This window comes from Vombatus ursinus, unplaced genomic scaffold (assembly GCF_900497805.2).
Source record: "Vombatus ursinus unplaced genomic scaffold, bare-nosed wombat genome assembly UNPS02014784.1, whole genome shotgun sequence".
Classification (NCBI taxonomy): Eukaryota; Metazoa; Chordata; class Mammalia; order Diprotodontia; family Vombatidae; genus Vombatus; species Vombatus ursinus.
Window position 1 is genome coordinate 28,041,314 of NW_020954562.1, and position 23,433 is coordinate 28,064,746.

The following is a 23,433-nucleotide window of genomic DNA, read 5'->3' on the forward strand; positions in this document are numbered from 1 at the left end:
TCCACAGTTATGATAATTTATTTTTTGTTGTTCTCTATGCTATTCTCATATTATTTTTCCTCTCTTTGCTCCCTAACACCTCTTTAACAAGAAAAGATTGATGAAGAAGAGTGTTCGCAGCACCAGTGCTTAATCAATGATTCAATCTGCTTCTGCTCCCCTGCCTCTCTTTTCCTACCTTCACTCAAACCCCATTCATATGTTCTTAATCCTTCATTCTTTGCTTCATGATTTACCCTCAGGTTAGAGTCTGTTTTACTTATAACCAATCCCTCCCTAAATCTATACTCCCCTCTTTCTGTTACTTTTTTTTTATTGGATTGGATTATTTCTAAATCAAATGTATGTGTGTGTGTGTGTGTGTGTGTGTGTGTGTGTGTATGCTCTGCCTTCCTTTGAACATTTCAGATGAAAGTAAGGTTCAGGTGACATCTCTCCTTCTATCTTACCTTTCTTATTTGTATAGTCTTCTGTACTTGTTTGTTATATGAGAAAAGAAGTCTCTTCCTACCCCCTTTATTTCCTAAAGTATAACTTTTACCTCCCTTTCATTTCTTAATGTAAAGTCAATAAAACATGACAAAATCTCTCTCAAAATATCTGCTCATTTAATTCCCTTTATGATCACTGATATTATTTAGGGCCCTGAGGTGACATCTATAATTATCTTGCTGTACAAGAATTAAAGATAATATCCTTGTTTAGTCTTTTTTGATTGTTCACCCATAATTACTTTTTATATTTCTCTTGATTCTTACTTATTTCAAAATATCTTTTTAGCTCTGATCTTTTCATCATAAATGCTTGAAAGTTCTCTATTTGACAAGAAGTCAAGTTTTTTTACCCTCTGTAGGATTATATTCAGTTTTTCTCAATTTGTTTTCCTTGGTTATAAAGCTGTATCTTTTGCCTTTTAAAATATTGTATTCCAAACTCTCTTCTCCTTCACTGTTGTAGTTGTTAAATCTTGCATGGTCCTGACAATGGTTTTTTGGTACTTGAACTCTTTATTTCTGGTGGTTGGCAGTATTGCTGGTAGTATTCTTTGATCTGTACCTTCTGGGTTTGGCTATGATGTTACTTGAATTTTTCATTTGTCACTTATTTCAGGAAGTTACTGGGGGTTCTTTCTATTTTCACTTTGCCCTCTGGTTCTAATGGCTGTGAGCACTTTTCTTTCATGATTTGTTTAACTATGATATCTAGACTTTGTTAGGAAAGGGAAAGGGGGTCATGGCTTTTAAGTAATTCAGTGATTCTTACATTATCTCCCCTTAATATGTATTTGGTCAGTTAGTTTTTCATGTCATATTTTATATTGTCATCATTTTTTCATGATTTCATTTTGAATATATTTCTTATTGCCTTCTTCTATTGTCTAACTTCTATATGGTTTAATTATAGTTTTCTAACAATCTGTCACATTTTGTTCTTCTTGTGATAAGATTTTAATTTTTCTAAATCTTGTCTCTAAAACTCATTTCTTTTTAAAGTCTTACACCTAGTGTTCACATTTCATTTATATCATCCTTTTCTTTTCCCTTTTTACTTTTGTATTATATTTTACTTTTTTTAATCAGCAAAAATCCCACTTTTCCTCCTTTTCCCCCAACTCCATCAAATGAAAATGAAAGAAAATAAAACCATTGTTACAAATATGTATACCAGCAAAACAAATTTCCATATTGGCCCTATCTTATGTGAATACACACCTACACACATATGTATGTATGTATGTATGTGTGTGTGTGTGTGTGTCTCATTGTGTACTCTGAAGTCTTTGCCTCTTTATTAGAGTTGGGAGCATGTTTAAGCATTAGTTCTCTGAAATCCTAATTGGCCATTATATTGATTGGAGTCCGTAATTCTTTCAAAGTTGTTTGTCTTTACCTTATCACTGAACAAATTTTTCTTCTGATTCTGTTGGTTTCTGGGATACCCTTGATCATTTGTTGCAACATAGTAGTATTCCATCACATTTATATACTCTAGTCATTCCCCAATTTATGGGGTCTCTCCTTACATTCCCATTTTTGCTACCTCAAAAAGATTTATAAATATGTTTGTACATTTTTAGCTTCTGTTTTGCTTAGGACTAATCCCTCTCTTCATTTGTCCATCTAATTCCTCTATCTCCTTTTTCCCTATTTTACTGTTAAGTGAAATGATTTTTCTGTACCCAACTCTGTGTGTGTTTTATTTCTTTAACCAGTGCAGATGAAAGTGAGATTCAAATTGACACTTGAACAACTTGAACAAGTTGACAGCTGCTCCCTCACCCCCTCCTTCTTGTTTGTATACATATCTATTTATACACTCAGATTATATAAGATAAATTTCTTTAGTATTCCTTTCCTTTCCTTCCTAATCTATCCCTCTTCCTCTCTCTTTCTATTCTTAAGATCATCAAGATGTAACAGAACCACTCCCAAGCCTTCTAATTAGACACCCTCTATCACTTATGAAGATAACAGAGTTCAGAATTGACAAATGTATCATATATATGTCTCATATCTGAATGTGAGTACGTCATCCTTCTTGAGTTCTTCATAATTCTTTGTTTATCTTTACCTTTTTCTCTTAACTAATGTATTTGAAGTTCAAAGTTTCTGCATAGCTCTGATCTTTTCATTAAAAATTCATCCAACTCCTCTATTCCATTAAAGATCTATTTTTTCTTCTGTATAATTATAGCAAATTTTTCTGTTAAGTAATTCTTGATCATAAGCCCACATCCTGTGCATTCTAGAATATTAAATTCCAAGTTCTCTGTTTCTTTAAGTGGCAGCTGCTAAATCATGTGATCCTGACTATGACTTCTCAGTATTTAAATTATTTTTTTCTAGATAAATGCAGTATTTTTTTTTGTTTGATCTGGAATTTCTGAATTTTGGTTATCATGTTCTTGGGAGTTTTCTTTGGGTTTCTTTCAAGGCATGACCAGTACATCCTTTCTATTTGCATTTTACCCCCTATTCCTAACAGATCTGGGTAGTTCTCTCTCAAAATTTCTTGAAACATAATGTTTAGGCTCTTATTTTAGTAATGGTGTTCAGGCATTCTAAATTTTTCTCCTTGATCTGTTTTTCCAGGTGTGTTTTTGCTATAAAATATTTTTACAGTCTCTTAACTTTGTTTTATTATTTTTTGTTGCCTCATGCAATCATTGGCTTCTATTAGTGTCATTCTAAGTTTCAGGGAGTTTGTTGTTGGGACAAGGTTTCACACCTCAGGTCAAGCTGTTAATTCATCTTAAATTTATTTTGTCCATAATTCTCATTTGTTTTCTATTTTTTTTCCTTTAGTAGTCTCATTTCATTGATTAAAAGCATTTTACTTTAAAAAATTTTTCTGCTTCACCTCTTCTGGGAACTGGCTGAATCTATACCAAAGCTGTGTTTTTATTTGAGGCTTTGTTTGTAATACTTTTGGAGTCATTCTCTCCTTCTGGTTTTGTCACTTGAATAATCCTGTTACTACAGTAGGCTTTTTTTTATAGTGAGATTCTACAGGGTTTTGTTTATTCTTCCAGCCTACTTCCTAACTTTAGACTTGATGTTAGGGATGGACTTTGCTATACTTCTGGAGAAAAGTTATAGGCTGCTCTTGTCACTTTCTTAGGATACTGAGTATCATGTTATTCAGGTTGGAGACCTAAAAACTCTCAGTTTTTTTTTCCTCTTTCCTTTCTTCTGTATTTTTTTAAATTTTTTTTATTTTTAGTTTTCAACATTTACTTCCACAAGATTTTGAGTTCCAAATTTTCACCCCATCTCACCCTTCCCTCCACCCCAAGATGGCATGCATTCTGAATACCCTTTCCCCTAGTCTGCTATCCCTGCTATCTCTCCCCACCTTCCCCTTCTATTTTCCTGTAGGGCAGGATAGATTTCTGTACCCCATTTCCTGTATTTCCTATTTCCCAGTTGCATGTGAAAACTTTTTTTAAAACATGTGTTTTTTTAAACTTTGGGTTCCAAATTTTCTCCCTTCCTCCCTCCCCACCCACCCTCATTGAAAAGGCCAGCAACTCAATATAGGCTATACTTGTGCAGTTATGCAAAACACTTCCATGGTAGACATGCTGTGAAAAACTAACTCTATTTCCCTTAATCCTATCCCACCCCCCCATTCATTCTATTCTTCCTTTTGACCCTGTCCCTCCTTAGAAGTATTTGCTTCTGATTACTCCCTTTCCCAATCTTCCCTCCTCTCTATCATCCCCCTACTCTCTTGTCCCCTTCCCCTCCCATTTTCCTGTAGGGTAAGACAGATTTCCATACCCAATTGAGTGTGTATGTTATTCCGTCCTTAAGTCAAATCCTATGAGAATAAGATTCATTCATTTCCTCTCACCTTGCCCCTGTTCCCCTCCATTGTAAGAGCCCTTTCTTTTCTGTTTTTTTTGTGAGATAATTTACCCCATTCTACCTTTCCCTTTCTCCTTCTCCCAGTATAATCCTCTCTCACTCCTTAATTTTATCTCTATCTATCTATATATCTATATCTATATCTATCTATCTATATATATACACACACATATAATTTTTCGCTCCAACTACCCTAATACTGACAAAGGTCTCATGAGTTGCAAATATCATCTTTCCATGCAGGAATGTAAACAGTTCAACCTTAATAAGTCTCTTATGATTTCTCTTTCCTGTTTAACTCTTCATTTTCCACTTGAGTCTTGTATTGGAAAGTCAAATTTTCTATTCAACTCTGGTCTTTTCATCAAGAATGCTTGAAAGTCCTCTATTTCACTGAATGACTATTTTTCCCCTGAAGAATTACACTCAGTTTTGCTGGGTAGGTGATTCTTGGTTGTAATCCTAGCTCCTTTGCCCTCCGGAATATTATATTCCATGCCCTGAGATCCCTTAATGTAGAAGCAGCTAAATCTTGTGTTATCCTGATTGTGTTTCCACAATACTTGAATTGTTTCTTTCTGGCTGCTTGTAATATTTTCTCCTTGACCTGGGAACTCTGGAATTTGGTTACAATATTCCTAGGAGTTTTCCTCTGGGGATCTCTTTCAGGAGGAGATTGGTGGATTCTTTCCATTTCTATCTTGCCCTCTGGTTCTAAAATATCAGGGCAGTTTTCCTCGATCATTTCTTGAAAGATAATGTCTAGGCTCTTTTTTTGATCATGGCTTTCAGATAGTCCAATAGTTTTTAAATTCTCTCTCCTGGATCTATTTTCCAGGTCAGTTGTTTTTCCAATGAGATATTTCACATTGTTTTCTAATTTTTCATTCTTTTGGATTTGTTTTATAGTGCCTTGATTTCTCATAAAGTCACTAGCTTCCAATTGCTCTATTCTAATTTTTAAGGAAGTATTTTCTTCTGTAATCTTTTGGACTTCCTTTTCCATTTGTCCAATTTTGCTGTTTGGGGCATTCTTTTCTTCATTGACTTTTTGGACTTCTTTTGCCATTTGGGTTAGGCTATTTTTTAAGGTGTTATTTTCTTCAGTATTTTTTTGGGTCTCCTTTAACAAGCTGTTAACTTGCTTTTCATGATTTTCTTGCATCACTCTCATTTCTCTTCCCAGTTTTTCCTCTACTTCTCTTACTTGCTTCTCAAAATCCCTTTTGAGCTCTTCCAAGGCCTGGGACTGATTCATATTTTTCTTGGACGTTTTGGATGTAGGAGCTTTGACTTTGTTTTCTTCTTCTGGTTATATGTTTTGATCTTCTTTGTCACCAAAGTAAGATAATATAGTCTGACTCTTTTCACGCTGCTTGCTCATGATCTCAACCAATTACTTGAGTTTTAAACTCTTTGTTAAGGTAAGAGTCTGTTTCCAATGTGGAGAATGTACTGTCCCAAGCTTTGGGGGTTTGTACAGCTGTTTTCAGAGATACTTCTAGGGACCTGAAAAGTGTCACTTCTTCCAAGGTGCTATGATAAGGGGCGAGGTGTTTCCTCTCTACCACCACAACAAGCTCCACCACACCAGCGTTCCTCCTTGCCCCAGGACCACCCCTCAGAACTGTGACCCAGATCCAAGCACGGGCAAAGCAACAGATTTCTGCCTTAGCCCTGGCAAAGAGATCCTTGCAATCCCCCTCTGATCAGCCACTCAATTCCCCTTTAGTCTGTGAGCCAGAAGCTCAGAAGCCAGCCGCTGCCCTCAGGGTGGCTGAGATCTAGCTTCTTCTCTCACCTCAGTCACAGACTTTTCCCATTGACCTTCTAAGTTGTCTTTGGCATTCGTGGGCTGAGAAGTCTGGAAACCACCACAGCTGCCCACGATTCAGTCCTCTGAGGCCTGCTTCAGGGTCGCTGTGGCCTGCGCACCCACGCTGAACTGCGCTCCTCTCCCCATCTGGCGTGATATACCTTTCCGATCAGCCATGCAGGTTGTCTTGGGCTGGAAATTTGTTTTACTCTGTTTTTTTGTGGGTTCTGCTGCTTTAGAATTTATTTAGAGTCATTTTTTGTAGTTATTTGGAGGGGTTTGGGGGAGAGCTCTAGCAAGTCACTGCTTTCCCTCCGCCATCTTGGCTCTGCCCCCAAAAACTTTCAGTTTTAACTGAAAACTTTCAGGTTTAGTCCAGGGCAAAATCTGATTGTTTCCCCCCTGGTCTACCTGGAAGGCTCTGCAGGTTCAAGATGACAGAAGTGTAGGCAAAGTTACCATAGACCCTGTCCTGGTCACTCATTCCTGAGCTGAGTCCCAGTTCCTAGTTCCTGATCAAGGACAAAGCAACAGCACTGTATACCCACCCTAGTTCCACAGTTCTTGCTCTGGTCACTTGGCTATGGGCCAGATCTGTGATCCTAGAATAGAAAAATGATCCCCTATGGTTTTACATAGATTTCCCAATTGCTTGTCTGTCTAGCACCCTTCATATATTTTTTGCTAGACTGGTTGTCAGGAGAGCTGGGCTATACTACTTACTTCTTCTTCATCTGCCATCTTTACTGGTCTATCAGTTTCTGAAAATTGTGTTATGAGGTCCGTTAATTTTAAACTTGTCCACTTAGTCTTCCCCATTGGGGCTGCAATACATAGGATAAGTAGAGAGGAAAAGTATGAAAAGGCACATGCTTCATGTAAAATGGTATATTTTGAGTGAATTATTATAATGAATTATAAACTGCACTCTTATAACAGAATCCACAAGGAGCAGTGGTATAATTCAATTATCTTGAAGATGGGAGGTAGAAGACCTCAGATATTACTATGAAAAGTCCTACCCATAGGACTAAGGATGATATGCTCTGGAATTATGAATCTTTACCAGGGGGCTCATGGATAATGTAGTCCAGAAATAAGATAAACTGAGGACTACAATCAAGGTAAAGTGAGAAAGGAGACCAAGAAAAAGGTAATATTAGTTCAGGAACAAATAGCTGAGTAATCATGGGAGATCCAATACAATACAATAAATGAACCAATTTGATTGGATAATCTACCACAATCAGGATGATGGTACCATTACGCCCCCAGTGCTTAAGTCAACAGCAGGGTTTAAAAATCATTTGCCAGTTTCTATACAATGTCCTTGGCCTAGGCATGTACCTCTCAGGACTTAATACACTAGACAGTATTGTCAACTAATCTTGACATCCCTAATTCCAAGGTGATCATATAGTAAGCTTTGAGCAAACCTACATTGCCTACCACACTGCTGCCATGACAAAGATAGAGCACTGCTCCCTCCTCTTGCCAAGGAAATGTACTGTATAGCCTTTAAAGGAAGTGCAGAAACCCACTGGAGACTGACCCTTTCTGAGGTATGAAAGGGAGGGGAAAAGATTCTAAGTATCTTATTCCAACATTGGAAGATCTTGTCTAGTGGGTATAGCTAAATTTAAGTGACTTCAAAGCTTATAATTTGCAAGAGGGTTTAGTGGGGCACCCAAACCTCTGGGTGTCTCAATTCTGATTTTGAAAATCACATGGTATAATAAGTAGAGTGCTGGACTGAGAATCAGAAAACCCGAGTTTGAATTCAACCTTTGACACTTATTATCTGTATACCCCTAGGCAAATTACTTACCTTTTTAAGTATCAGTTTCCTCATAGGAGGGGGACAATAATACCACCTATCTCATGGGTTTGTTGTGAAGATCAAGTGGGATGATGTATATAAGTAAATGTAAAGCAATCTATATAATATTATTATTATTATTATCATTATTATTATTCATGATAATACATCTGCGAGCAAATTATGATGTCTTGGGTTACATTTATTAATCTAGACCCATTGAAAAATATCATCCAGTGATTCTGACTATTAAGCTGTTGGAAAATCTAAAAGTAGCTCAGGTCCAATGGTCAGCATGGAGAACCAGTAACATGCTAATTCAAGATAGTGTCTCCACTTCTCTAACAAAACTTTCAGTGGAAATAGCTTGTCCAAATCATGCATAACCTTTCAGCAATAGTCAATTTACAGAAGTTCACCCATGGTCAAAATAATTGGGAGAAGACTACATCCCCTAAAAGGATGCTGACCCTATTTGATATTGGATATCTCAGTCTCAGTAGTGAACTGGGTAAGAAGATGAACTGGTTCTTAAAAATATTTAATATGATTTCCATGAATCTCTAGAAAACCTCTAGGCAATGAAAAGCACTGTTAGAATAAAAAACCTTCATATAAATAGTAGCAGAAATATCCTGAAAAACTTAGGAACAATTGCAGGTTTTTTTCCAATGCTAAGAGCCCCAGTGCATAATGACTTCCACCTTAAATGGCTCCATATGGGTTCTCTGTTGTTTTATCACACACCTCAGGAAAAAAATGAAGTGGTATTTCATCAACTCAGAAAATAACAGAGGCTAGGAAGTACTATAGGAACAGCTAGATAAATCCAGTGTGCTAGGCAAGGTCCTAAGAGTAGATAGCTAGCACTACTTAGCTGCCCATCATCCACTGGTCCTATTGGACTTGAAATATTAGGTTCATAAATCTCTTAATACTTGTATGGGTGGGTATTTTTCAAACCAAAAGGCATAACACAATATTCACCCAGGACTCACCTGACCTGGAAGGTCATCTATAACTCATTACCTTCTCATATCTGAATTAAACTATTTCTCCTCATCTCCCCAGCCAATATTTATTAACTTAGAGGTCCAATTTAGTGAATATTTGTATACCTTCCATCTAGTTGGCTGTGGCATTCAGGAATCTAGTGGAGGTGGAGCTATAACACAGCTTTCCTTCTTGACAAAGAGTCCTTGAGTTTTGATGGGAGACAAAAAAAAACACTATAAATCCTTTAGATAGCTTCTCTTTTGTAAACATCTGCAATCTCTGGTAAACAAATAGAACTGGCCACCTGGAATTAGTACTAGGATTAATCATCCAAATATATAGCTTTTGGAGTGTATTGTGGGGAGCACTTCTGTGACAACAAAATCAAAAATATTCCCAAAATCCTGGTGTTGTAGAAAGAGTCTTGACTCCGTCTGGAAGGAGGAAGGAAACAGCATATGTCTATTTTAGGCAATACTTATAGAACAGACATTCCCCAAGTGTCACATGGTGTCAGCCAGTGGATATACAGCACCATTGGGCAGAAAGGTGGCAGTGCCTCCCACCTGAGTCACAGGGTCACACAATAGTGGATACCTTCCTAGTGATTCAGCTGACACTAGGAAGGCAAAGAGTTTCAGGGGCCTTCTCTCTCCCCAACACATCTTAACCTCTCTGAAACCTTTCACACAGTTGTTCACCACTTCTTCCTAAAAATATTCTATTCTCTCTAGGTTTTCAAGACACTTATCTCCTTATTCTCCTCCTACCTTTCTGACAGCTCCTCAACCTCCTTTGCTGTCTCTTCATCCAGGTCAGGCCCACTAACTATTGGTGTTCCACAAGGCTCTGACCTTTTCCTCTTCTATTCTCTCTCACTTGGTGATTTCATCAGCTTTCATGAGTTCAATTGTCCTATCACCCATGTAGATGATTCCCTATTCAATTCATTCTAGAATCAAATATAAGTGAAGTTTTCTGTGAATCATTTAAAGCCTTTCACATCCTGGTCTCTTATTAGTTTTCAGTCTTCTGACACTTACTCCCTACTATGAACTCTACCAGCAAGAATGCAAACTTGTTCCTTGTACATGACAATCCAAGCCCTGAGCTCTGACTTGACACTAGCTGTCCCCCATGACTGGAAGTCTCTGCCACCTAACCTCTGTGGCTTGTGTTTTCTGGCTTCTTTTAGTATTTAATTCATACAACATCATCTAAAGGTGCTTATGAATGTCTTTCTCCACCCCCCCCCACCATGAGCCACACATACTACTCATGCCTTCACTCTGAGATTACTTTCCATCTACTTGGTCTGTCTTTTCACACACACACACACACACACACACACACACACACACACACCCCTTGGCTCTACATAGTTATTTACATCTTATTTCTGCCATTACAATGTGAGCTCCTTTACTTTTCTTTAAATTCCTAGCACTTAGCACAGTGCTAGCACATAATAAGCATTTAATAAATCCTTAATAAATGACTGACTGCCTAAACTGTCAGATAATTGATATATGGGTTAGTTTTGTTGAATTGTGGGTTTCTCAACCTTCTTGTTAATATTCTTTGTTAGCTGGCTTAGGGGGGCAGAGCCAAGATGGCAGAGTAAAGGCAGGGACTTACCTGAGCTCTCCCTCTAACCCCTCCAAATAGCTTTAAAAAATGACTTTAAACAAATTCTAGAGCAGCAAAACCCACAAAAAATGGACTGAAGGAAATTTCTAGCCCAAGACAACTTGGAAGGTCAGCAGGAAAGGTCTGTTGCACCAGAATGAGAGAGGAGTACAATCCAGTGCAGGTCACACCAGTGCAGACCCAGCCCCAGCAAACCAGGAGCAGGCCTTGGGAGTGACTGAATCAGCAGCAGCAGTGACTGCTTTTGGAGGTGTCAGACCACAGAGAGTAATGGGATTGAACAACTGGTTAAAAGGAGATTATAAGGGTCTTTTTGCTAGCACTGAGGCAGGACTCCGTTGCTTTGCCCATACTTGTACCCAGGTTACAGTCCTAGGTGGCAGTCCCAGGGTAAGGAGGAGCACTAACATAGCAGAGCTTGCAGCAGCAGTAAACAGGGACCCTCCTCACAGTTTCAGAGCAGAAAAGAGTGCTTGTGATCACTCACAGACCAGAACACAGGCCAGGAGAGGATTACACACCTCTCCTTTGATCATACCACCTTGGAAGAACTGAAAACTTACAGGTCCCCAAAAGTATCTCTAAAAACAGCTGCACAAAACTCCTGAAGCTTGAGACAGTGCACCCTCAACCCTAGAAGCAGAGCCCTATTTTAACACAAAGTTAAAAGTCAACTAATAAACTGGAAAAGTGATCAAACAATAGGAAAAAAAACAACTCTGACTATAGAATCTTACTTTGGTGACAAGGAAGATCAAAACACATACTCAGAAGAAGATAACAAAGTCAAAGTTCCTATATCCAAAACCTCCAAGAAAAATGTGAATTAGTCTCATGCCACAGAAGACCTCAAAAAGGATTTTGAAAATCAAGTGAGAGAGGTAGAGGAAAAATTGGAAAGATAAATGAGAGTGATACAAGAAAATCATGAAAAATGAGTCAACAGCTTGCTAAAGGGCACAAAAAAAAAATACTGAAGCAAATAACAGAACAGAATAGGCCAGAGGGTAAAAAGAGGTCCACAAAGGCAACATGCAGAAGAATTCCTTAAAAAAATTAATTGGCCAAATGGAAAATAAGGTCCAAAAGCTCACTGAAGAAAATAATTCCTTAAAAATTAGAACGGAGCAAATGGAAACTAATGACTTTATGAAAAATCAATCAAACAAAACCAAAAGAATGAAAAAATAGAAGACAATGTAAAATATCTCATTGAAAAAACAACTGACCTGGAAAATAGATCCAGGAGAGATAACTGAAAAATTATTGGATTACCTGAAAGCCATGATCAAAAAAAGAACCTAGATATCATCTTTCAAGGAATTATCAAGGAAAACTGCCCTGATATTACAGAACCAGAGGGCAAAATAGAAATTGAAAGAACCCATCAATCACCTCCTGAAAGAAATCTCAAAATGAAAACTCCCAGGAATACTACAGCCAAATTTCAGAGTTCCCAGGTCAAGAAGAAAATATTGCAAGCAGCCAGAAAGAAATAATTCAAGTATGGGGGAGGCACAGTTAGGATAACACAAGATTTAGCAGCTTCTCCATTAAAGAACTGGAGGGCTTATAATATGATATTCTGGAGGGCAAAGAAAATAGAATTACAACCAAGAATCACCTACCCAGCAAAACTGAGTATAATCCTGCAGGGAAAAAAAATAGACATTCAATGAGATAGAGGAATTTCAAGCATTCTTGATGAAAAGACCAGAGCTGAATAGAAAATCTGGCTTTCAAATACAAGACTCAGGAGAAGGATAAAAAGGTAAACAGGAAAGGGAAATCATAAGGGACTTAATAAATTTAAACTGTTTACATTCCTACATGGGAAGATGTTATCTGTAACTCATAAGACTTTCTCATTTTTAGGGTAGTTAGAAGGAGTATATATAGACAGAGGGCACAGGTGTGAGTTGAATATGAAAGGATGATAACAAAAAAATAAAATTAAGGGGAAAGAGAGAGGAATGTGCAAGGAGAGAGAGAAAGGGAGAGGTAAAATGGAGTAAATTATTTCACATGAAAGAGGCAAAAAAAACTTTTAGAGTGGAGGAGAAGGGGACAGGGGAAGGGGAGTGAGTGAACCTTACTCTCATCAGAATTGGCTCTAAGAGGGAATAACATACAAACTCAATTGGGTATAGAAATACTCTACAGGAAAATAGGAAGGGAAGGGGATAAGAGAAGGGGGAATGATGGAAGGGCAGATTAGGGGAGGGACTGGTCAGAAGCAAAAGACTTTTGAGGAAGGACAAAGTGAAAGGGGAAAGAATAGAATAAAAGGAAGGAATGACAGGATGGAGGGAAACAGCAGTAGTAACTGTGAAAAAAATTTTGAAGCGAGTTTCTCTGATAAAGGCCTCATTTCTCAAACATATAGAGTATTGAGTCAAATTTATAAAAATAAGAACCATTCACCAATTGATAAATGATCAAAAGATATGATCAGTTTTCAGATGATGTAATCAAAGCTATCCATAGCCATATGGAAAAATATTCTAACTCACTATTGATTGGAGAAATGTAAATTAAAACAATTCTAAGGTACTATCTCATACCTTTTAATTGGCTTATTAATAGGACAGAAAAAGTAAACTACAAATGTTGGAGGGGATGTGGGAAAAATGAGACTTTAATGCATTGTTGGTGGAATTATGAACTGACAACCATTCTGTAATTTCAAACTATGCCCAAAAGGTTATAAAACCGTGCATACCTTTTGACTTAGCAATACTACTGCTAGATCTGTATCCCAAAAGAGAAAAAAAGGAAAAGGACCTATATGTACAAAAATATTTATAACAGCTCTTTTCTGGGGGTAAAAAATTAGAAATTGAGGGGAAGCCCATTGATTGGTGAATGATTGAACAATTTGTGGTATGTGATTATGATGGAATATTATTGTACTATGAGAAATGATGAGCAAGGAGGCAACTAGATAGCACAATGAATAAAGCTCTGGTCTTGGAGTCAGAAGGACCTGAGTTCAAATCTGACCTCAGACACTTGACACTTACTAGCTGTGTGACCCTCGGCAAGTCACCTAACCCCTATTGCTTCACCAAAAAAAAGAAAGAAAGAAAGAAAGAAAAGAAAGAAAGAAATAATGAGCAGGATGCTCTCAGAAAAACTTGGAAAGACTTGCATGGGCTGATGCAAAGCAAAATGTACCGTGTATATGTAACAACAATATTAGTTATTCTCAGCAGTAAAATGATCCAAGACAACTCTGAAGGACTTATGATGAAAAATGTTATTCACCCCCAGATAAAGACCTGATGTATTTGAATGCAGATTGAAGCATACTTATTTTACTTTATATTTCTTGAGTTTTTTCCTAGTCTATGTTTTCTTTCCCAACATGACTATTATGTATATATTTTGCTTGTATTACTTACATTGAATTGCTTGCCTTCTCAATGGGTGGGGGGTTGGGGAGGGAGGAAGGGAAAGAATTTGGAATTCAAAGTTTTACAAAGGAATGTTAAAAATTGTTTTTACATGTAACTGGGGAAAAATAAAATACTAAATTTAAAAAAGAGAGAGGGATGGGTAACCTGGGAGTAGAGGTGGTGAGGGGCAAGTAAAAATACACTCAGAAATGAAAGTGATATAAAAATACAAGATAGTAACAATTTAAACCACAACCAAAAAAGAATAAAGCATTATTCATAAACATAAAAACTGTCCTTTCTCTGATAGTCTAGATAAATTGACTGTGCTAGAAAAATGTTCTGAGGTAGCGGAGCCAAGATGGCAGAGCAAAAGCAGTGACTTGCTTGAGCCCTCCCACAAACTCCTCCAAATACCTATAAAAAATGGCTCTAAACAAATTCTAAAGCAGCAGAACCCACAAAAAGACAGAGTGAAACAAATTTCCAACCAAAGACAGCTTGGATGGTTGATCAGAAAGGTATATCACACCAGGCAGGGAGAGGAGCACAGCTTGGCATAGGCACACAGGCAGCAGTGAACCTGGAGCAGGCCTCAGAGGACTGAATCACAGGCAGCTGTGGTGGTTTCCAGACTTCTCAACCTATGAAAGCCACAGACAACTTAGAAGGCCAGTGGGAAAAGTCTGTTTCTACGGTGGTGAGAGAGGAGCTAGGTCTCAGCCACAAGTCTCGAGTATGAGCCATGGTTGCCTCCTGAGCTTCCAGCCCACAGACTAAGGGGGAATTGAGTGGCTGATCAGAGAGGGATTGCAGGGATCTCTTTGCCTGTGCTGAGGCAGGAATCTCTTGCTTTGCCCATGCTTGGATCTGGGTCACAGGTCTGGGTGGCAGTCCCGGGGCAAGGAGGAGCACTGGTGTGGTGGAGCTTGTAGTGGCTGTGGAGAGGAAACCCTCCTCACAGTTCCAAGACAGAAAAGGGTACTCATAGACCAAAGCACAGGCCAGGAAAGGAGTAAACACCTTGCCCTTGATCATAGCACCTTGGAAGAACTGAAAATTTACAGGTCCCTAGAAGTATTTCTGAAAACAGCTGCACAAAAACCCTGAAGCTTGGGACAGTACATTCTCCACACAGGAAACAGACTCCTACCTTAAGAAAGAGTTTATAACTCAAGTAATTGGCTGAGATCATAAGCAAGCAGCACAAAAAGAGTCAGACTATATTATCTTACTTTGGTGACAAAGAAGATCAAAACATTCAACCAGAAGAAGACATCAAAGCCAAAGCTCCTACATCCAAAGCACCCAAGAAAAATATGAATTGGTCCCAGGCCATGGAAGAGCTCAAAAAGGATTTTGAGAAGCAAGTAAGAGAAGTAGAGGAAAAACTGAGAGTGATGCTAAAGGAGACCCAAAAAAATACTGAAGAAAATAACACCTTAAAAAATAGCCTAACCCAAAAGGCAAAAGAGGTCCAAAAAGCCAATGAGGAGAAGAATGCCCTAAAAAGCAAAATTGGCCAAATAGAAAAAGAAGTCCAAAAGCTTACTGAAGAAAATACTTCCTTAAAAACTAGAATGGAGAAATTGGAAGCTAGTAATAATTTGAGAAATCAAGGCACTGTAAAACAAATCCAGAAGAATGAAAAAAATAGAAAACAATGTGAAAATCTCATTGGAAAAACAACTAACGTGGAAAATAGATCCAGGAGAGAGAACTTAAAAATTATTGGACTATCTGAAAGCCGTGATCAAAAAAAGAGCTTAGACATCATTTTTCAAGAAATAATCAAGGAAAATTTCCCTGATATTTTAGAACCAGAGGGCAAAATAGAAATTTAAAAAATCCACCATCACCTCCCAAGGAAAACTCCTAGGAATATTGTAGCCAAATTCCAGAGTTCTCAGGTCAAAGAGAAAATATTACAAGCAGCCAGAAGGAAACAATTCAAGTACTGTGGAAGCACAATCAGGATAACACAAGATTTAGCAGCTTCTACATTAAGGGTCTGGAGGGCAAAGGAATTAGGACTACAACCTAGAATAAACTACCCAGCAAAACTGAGTATAATCCTTAAGGGTAAAAAATGGTAATTCAATGAAATAGGGGACTCTCAAGCATTACTGTGAAAAAGACCAGAGCTGAATAGAAAATTTGACCTTCAAATATAAGACTCAAGTGAAACATGAAAGAGGTAAACAGGAAAGAGAAATCATAAGAGACTTATTAAGGTTGAACTGTTTACATTCCTGCAGGGAAAGATGATATTTGTAACTCATGAGTCCTTTGTCAGTATTAGGGTAGTGGGAGGGAAAAAATTATATGTATGTATAGGTAGATAGATAGATAGATAGATATACGGCACAGGGTGAGTTGAAGATGAAGGGATGATATCTGGAAAATAAAATTAAAGGGTGAGAGAGGATTATATTGGGAGAAGGAGAAAGGGAAGAGTACAATGGGGTAAATTATCTCACATGAAACAGACAAGAAAAGGCTTTTACAGTAGAGGGGAAATGAGGGAAGGTGAGAGGGAAGGAGTGAATCTTATTTTCATAGGATTGGGCTTAAGGAGGGAATAACGTACACAATGGGGTATGGAAATCTATCTTACCCTACAGGAAAATAAGGGGGGAAGGGGACAAGAGAGCAGGGGGTCAATAGAGGGGAGGGCAGATTGGGGGAGGGGATAACCAAAAGCAAACACTTCTGAGAAGGGACAGGGTCAAAAGAGAGAATAGAATAAATGGGAGTAGGATAGGATGAAGGGAAATATACTTAGTTTTTCACAACAGGACTACTATGAAAGTGTTTTGTATGACTACACATCTATAACCTGTATCGAGATGCTTTCCTTTTCAGTGAGGGTGGGTGGGGAGGGAGGAAGGGAGAAAATTTGTAACCCAAAGTTTTGAAAACACATGTTAAAAAGAAAAAAAAGAAAAAAAAAGAAAACAGTTTGTATAGATCAAAAAAAAAAAAAGAAAAAGAAAAAACAAAAAAACAAAAAAAATGTTCTGAGAATAGATATAGATGTCCTCAAAATATTCCATCATTCTCTATCCATTTTGAAATACAAGGTTCAGGGTCGGGTTATGGCAGCTCACACCTGTAATCCCTGCTGCCAGAAAGACTGAGGCTGCTGGATCTCTTGAACAGCAGTTTTCAGCAGCCATGGAATAAGCCAATCAGGTATCAACACTAAGTTCAACATAAGATGGTACACCCTCAAAAGGAAACCATCAGGTTGCTTAAGAAGGGGCAAACCAGCCCAGGCATGCCAGAAGGAGAAGAAGTCAAAATTTTTGAGCCAATCAAAGAAGGATTGAGCCCCATGAGAAGCCCCTGTATTTCCAGCCTTGGCAGGCTAGGGAGATTCAATGGTAAAAAAGTAATAGGAATAATAAAAATAATAGGTTTGTACATCTCTGAATACCTGCGGGGGTTTGTACCAGTGTACGAACTGATTTAATACAATATTCATCTAAGACACAGCAGATCCAAAAAGTCACCTTCAGTTCATCTTCCAATATCTAGATATCTGTAAAACTACATCATCTCTGGCTCAGATTTCTTTCATATTTCAGTTTCATCCACTCTTACCAACATTATTTTCTCAAGTACCATTACCTCTTTTTTACATAGCAATTTAAAGTTAGGCCTATTTAATTTAATTCAATAAACATGGATTAAGCACCTACAATATGCCAGGCACTATGCTAAGCACTGGAGATACAAAAAGAAGCAAAGAACAGTCTCTTCCCTCAAGGAGCTTAACATCTAAGGAGAGAGACATCATGTAAACACATACAAAGCAAGCTATATACAGGATAAATAGAAAATAGTTAAGAGCAAAACACATTAAAATTAAGAGGAGTTGGGGGGAAGGATTTCTGTGGAAGGTGGATGTTAGTTGAGACCTGAAAGAAGCCAGGTAGCTCAGTAGTTGAAGCAGAGGAAGGAGGGCATTCTAGGCAAGGGGACAGCCAGAGAAAATGCCTGGAATCAAGAGATGGAGTATCTTGCTTGTGGAACAGCCAAGAAGCCAGTTTCACTGGATCAAGAAGAGTAGGTGTTGGGGAATAAGGTGTAAGAAAACAGGAAAGGTAAGAGGGATTCAGGGAGTCAGGAGCAAAGATCTTGGAGATGCTGATTGTGCTAAATCTCTCCTACCCCATTTCCCAATTCTAGAATGCATCATCACTACCACCACACTTTTGGTCTATGCCCTGAGTCAGCTCCAAATACAGACTAACTTCCAAAGAGAAGCCTGTTTTTGAGTAAGAAACTGCAGGGTTAGCTGGTACAATAAAGAGTAAGAAGGATTTAACTATTTTTTCTCTATAAAACTTGCATGATAAAACCAGAATTTAATTAAAATGTCATTACTCATGCATTTTATTTTCTACATTCTGTCCACATTTCTATGAGTTTTTCATTATCATTCAGTTTTTAACAAGGGGAAGAGGAGAGAGGAGTATATTCTGAGAAGACATTTTCAAATATTTAAATTGGCTTCTCATCTCAATGCAAGTGAAAGCCACTGCAGCTCCTAAAGCAGGGGTGGGGAACCTGGGACCTCAAAGTCACATGTGGCCCTCTAGGTCCTCAAGTGTGGTCCTTTCACTAAATTCAAACTTCACAGAATAAATCTCCTTACATGTAGGTCATTATTGTGAGAGAGTAAAATAATATGATTTTATTAATAATTATTATTTATAAAATAATTATTTATTTATTAATAATATAAATACTAATTACTTATTTAAAATGTCAGAGACCATTTCCCCCGTATTACAAGCAATTACCAGAAACAGATGCCTAACATAAATATGCTTCTTAAAGTAACAAAACCAACATTTAAGAATTAGCCACCTGATTTAAATATGCTCCTATGTAATATCATCACTTTGCAAGTAAGTAAAATACAACACTTGTTTCACTAAAAGCAATAATAATAAGAATAATAGAATTTGCTGTCATTTCTAATACCGACAAACTTCCACCAAAATTTGACTCTGTGCTCATATCATGATTTGGAAAATGATTCTGGGTTTTCAAAGAAGATGCAATAAAACAGAAGTTCTGGTAGTTCATATAAGGCATGAAAAGATAGCCTACTGACAACTAAGTGTCTATTTTCCAAGGACCAGACTTTAAGTTCACAGAAGCTTATAACTTAGTCACAAATTATTGGGTTTTGTTTTTCTACCAAGAAGTAAAGGGATTAGCCTGCTAAATGCTCATCTGATCATAAATATCAAGAGGCATAAAATGGTGAAAAGGATGCTTAATGAAGGCATTTGTACCTGTAATGGAGAAGATCCATCCCAGAGCTGAGTTGAGGAGAAACTACCGGGTGATGGTAAGGTTCTCCAGAGGCTTTTGCTTGCAGATGACGTTGTACTGATTTCATCAAGGGTCAAGATATTGCAGAATTTCCTGGAAGAAATCAAGAATTAATCAAAGGAGTTTGGTCTATCCATCCATACACTAAAGACCAAGTGGATGAAGGATATCTATTGCCCAGATGTCAATACACATTTGAATGGATCCCCCTGTAATACAGGGGTTTTTTTCTTTAACTACAGTCTATGAACTTCTAAGAAAAAAATTTTATAATCCTATTTTATATTATGCAAATAAAAAAACATTATTCTGAGAAGGCATCCATGGGTTTTACCCAACTGCCAAAGAGGTACATGACACCAAAAAGGCTAAAAAAACATACAATATCTAATAATATGTATCTCTGGGACAGATAATAGAAATGGACAAGGAGCTATGCCCAGAACTGAAAAGAAGGAAGAGAGCAGGCTGGCTTGTTTTTAGGAAACTGTGAAGCTCTTTTACTGACTCCAACTTTCCTATGAAAGTGATGGCCTATATTTCAATACTAACATTTTACCAGAATTGCTATTAGGCAGAGAGATGTGGGAGCACCACTGTAGGGGTGAGGATCACAGAGAAGGCAAAGGAAAAGTGCACAGTAAATGTGAGCCATCTGACACATAGAATCAATGAGGAACTCTAAACAACAGGAATAAAGGACATCACCAAGAAAATATATGACAAGAAGAGAAGACGAGCTGACCATATGGTAAAGAGCAAGGGCTATTAGATAAGCAACCAAAATACTCTCTGCTGGTATCCTTGTGATATCAAGAGAAAGAAAGCAAGGCAAGCTCACAGAGTGGACACTGTGATGAACTTTTGGGGGAACATGGACAAGAGTCACAAAGAATGGGCCCACATGAATGAGTTGTAATCTTCACTATTGGAGGGAACCCCCAAATGAATGAGACCATAGATATAGATGAGTATTTAAAAGTGGATTTGAGTAACTCCAAGATCATCTACCAAAATTTTAAAAAGTTACAATAAATCACCTAACAAGTATTTATTAAACTTCAATTTTATTCCAGGTACTATGAAGACAGGACTCATTGGAAAAGACTTCGATACTGGGAAAGATTGAAGGCAAAAGGAAAAGGAGATGGTAAAGGATGAGATGGATAGATATTGTCATGGAAACAATGAACATGAACTTGGACATACATCAAGAGATAGTTGGAGGACAGGACTCTGAGTGGTATGGTCCAAGGGGTCACAGAGAGTCAGACACAGCTGAACAATAACTTTGTGCTGGGTGCTAGGGATACAAGTACAAACAATGAATACATTCCTACCCTCAAGGAATTTATATTTTAATGCAAGATTATATATATATACATATATATACATATACACACACACATATATACATACACACATATGTATATGCATACAATATCTATATATCATTTGTTTTGTATATTATATATACATGCATTCATGCACAAAAATGCACAAGTTTATATATACACAGAATCAATATTAAGTACAAATAACTACAAAGTAGTTGGTAAGATGGCAGAGAAGGCATTATCAATGAGAGGAAATCAGTAAAGGTATTACATAGGAGATAGTGCTTGAGCTAAATCTTTAAGGAAGACAGGGATTTTATAAGGCAGAGGTAAGGAGGAATTGCATTCCAGGCACAGGAGCTCACCACTTTAAAGACAAAGAGATGAGAGATGGATTGTCACCATGTGTGAAACAAAGAGAAGGTCAGCTTGGCTAGATTTCATAGAGAGGAAGTAAGAGCACTACACAAGGAAACTGAATAGATAGATTGTAGGTCTTTAAATGCTAAACAGAAAAGTTTATATTTTATCCTAAAGACAACTCAGAGGACATTAGAGTTTATTAAGCAGGAAAGTGACTGATCAGTTCAATATTTAAAGAAAATTGCTTTGGCGGCACCATGGAAAAGGAGATATCTTAGGCTAGGAAACCAATTTTGAGGTAAATGCAATAATCTAGGTAAGAGGTCATGAGGGCCTGAATGAAGGGAATGTGAGTAGAGATAATGGGTCAGATATGAGTATTGACATGGAGATAGAAATGGGTTTGGCAACTGACTAGATATGTGGGCTTGAGAGAGAGTGGGGAATTCAGAATAAGACCTTGGTTATGAAACTGGGAACCTAGAAGAATGTTGAGTGTTTTAATACAAATAGGGGCATTTGGAAAAGAGGTGGGATGGGGAATAATAGTCTCTGTTTAGGGAATGTTGAATTACAGATGATGTCAGGATATCCATTTTAAAATATCTAATAGATGATTGGTGATGTGGGACTGAAGTTCAAGGGAGAGACCTTGGGCAGGGAGGGGTAGGGGGAGGCGTAGATATATGGATGTGGCAGTCATCAGCATGTAGATTATAATTAAGCCTATGGAAACTGATGAGGGATCAGGAAAGAGTATTGATCTTCATCTCTGAAGAGAACATTCATACCAATGAAATCAGATATTTTTAGTAGAGAGATATTCAAATACCTGTAAGATAATAAATAAACCACTTCAGAAATTTAAAAAAATCTTGGAGGTCATTTGGTAAGTGAAAGCAGAGTGCAGTAGGAAAAGGAACCATTTGAAAGCTAGAGGAACTGGATTCAAATTACTGCCTATGTGACTGTAGGCAAGTCATTTAAAGTCTGTGGGCCTCAGTTTCCTCATCTGTAAAATGAGGAGGTTAAACTAGATGGCAGCTAGACGTTACAGTATATGCAGCACTAGACCTGGAGTCAGCAAGACCCAAAATCAAATCTGGCCTCAGACATTTACTAGCTGGGTGACTGGGCAAATCACTTAAGCACTCTGTTTGCCTCAATTTCCCCAACTGTAAAATGAGGATAACAACAGTACCTACATTGCAGGGTTATGAGGACCAAATGAGATATTTGTAAAGTGCTTAACACAGTGCCTGACACATAGTAGGTACTATATAGTTATTCTTTCTCTCCCTCCCCAGATGCTAAGGTCTGTGATCCTCAGCATCAAATCAGCATGTCGTGATATTTCTCAGGCATACACATATCCGGGAGAACATATTAGAATATGATCACTTTCCTATTTTTGCTCTGAATTATACAGCATACAGCAGTTATTATGGTTATACACGCAATTAGGCTTTTTAAAATGATGAATATAATCCCGTTGAAGAACTAGTGTAATGACCCAGGCAAACTAAGACAAATCCATACTTGGAAGTCTCATCTGTACTGTATACTTAAAAAAAAAAACTTAAATAATAAATTAGGTCTGCATATATAACTAATGAGAACATGGGAAATGCAGGTAGAAAAAAAAAGGTGACTTGCACAGTCTACAGATCAAAGACTTAGGCCACCAGCATGGGTTTCCAATTGCAGTCAACAATGGTATGAATCACTGCCTCCAGATAATGAATCACCCGGACTGTGTAGTTGTTAGGAAGGTATTATTATAATGAGGCCTCCTAAGTTTGAAAATTTCACCTTGCATAAGAAAAAAGAACCCCAGAGAAAAGAGACAGTTTCAAAATTGTATATTTTTCATAGAATAAGGAATCTTAAAGATCTACTTGGTTGATATTTAGGAAGTGCGTGAATCTGCCAGGTCAGATTTTTGTCTTTGATTATTTGGGCACAATTCTCACTGAAACCTCAAGGTGAAAATGTCTCATCCATATAGCTTCTTCAAGTCAAGATTCTCAAGATATAAATGCACTAATCTAGCTCGTAATGTCCATGTAATGGAAGAATATACATTACTACATTGTATAGATTCACTTACAAAAAAACCCCCAAACCCCCAAACTCCTGATCTTTCAAATCTCATATATGTATGTGTGTGTATATATATATGTGTATATATATATATATATACACACACACACACATACATACATAAATATATCTTCTCTATAGCCTTCTGATTAACCTCACTTCTGGCTTACAAGACAACCCACTTTCCTGGCTTTGTTTCTACTTCTCTGACCACTTCTGGGTTTCTTTT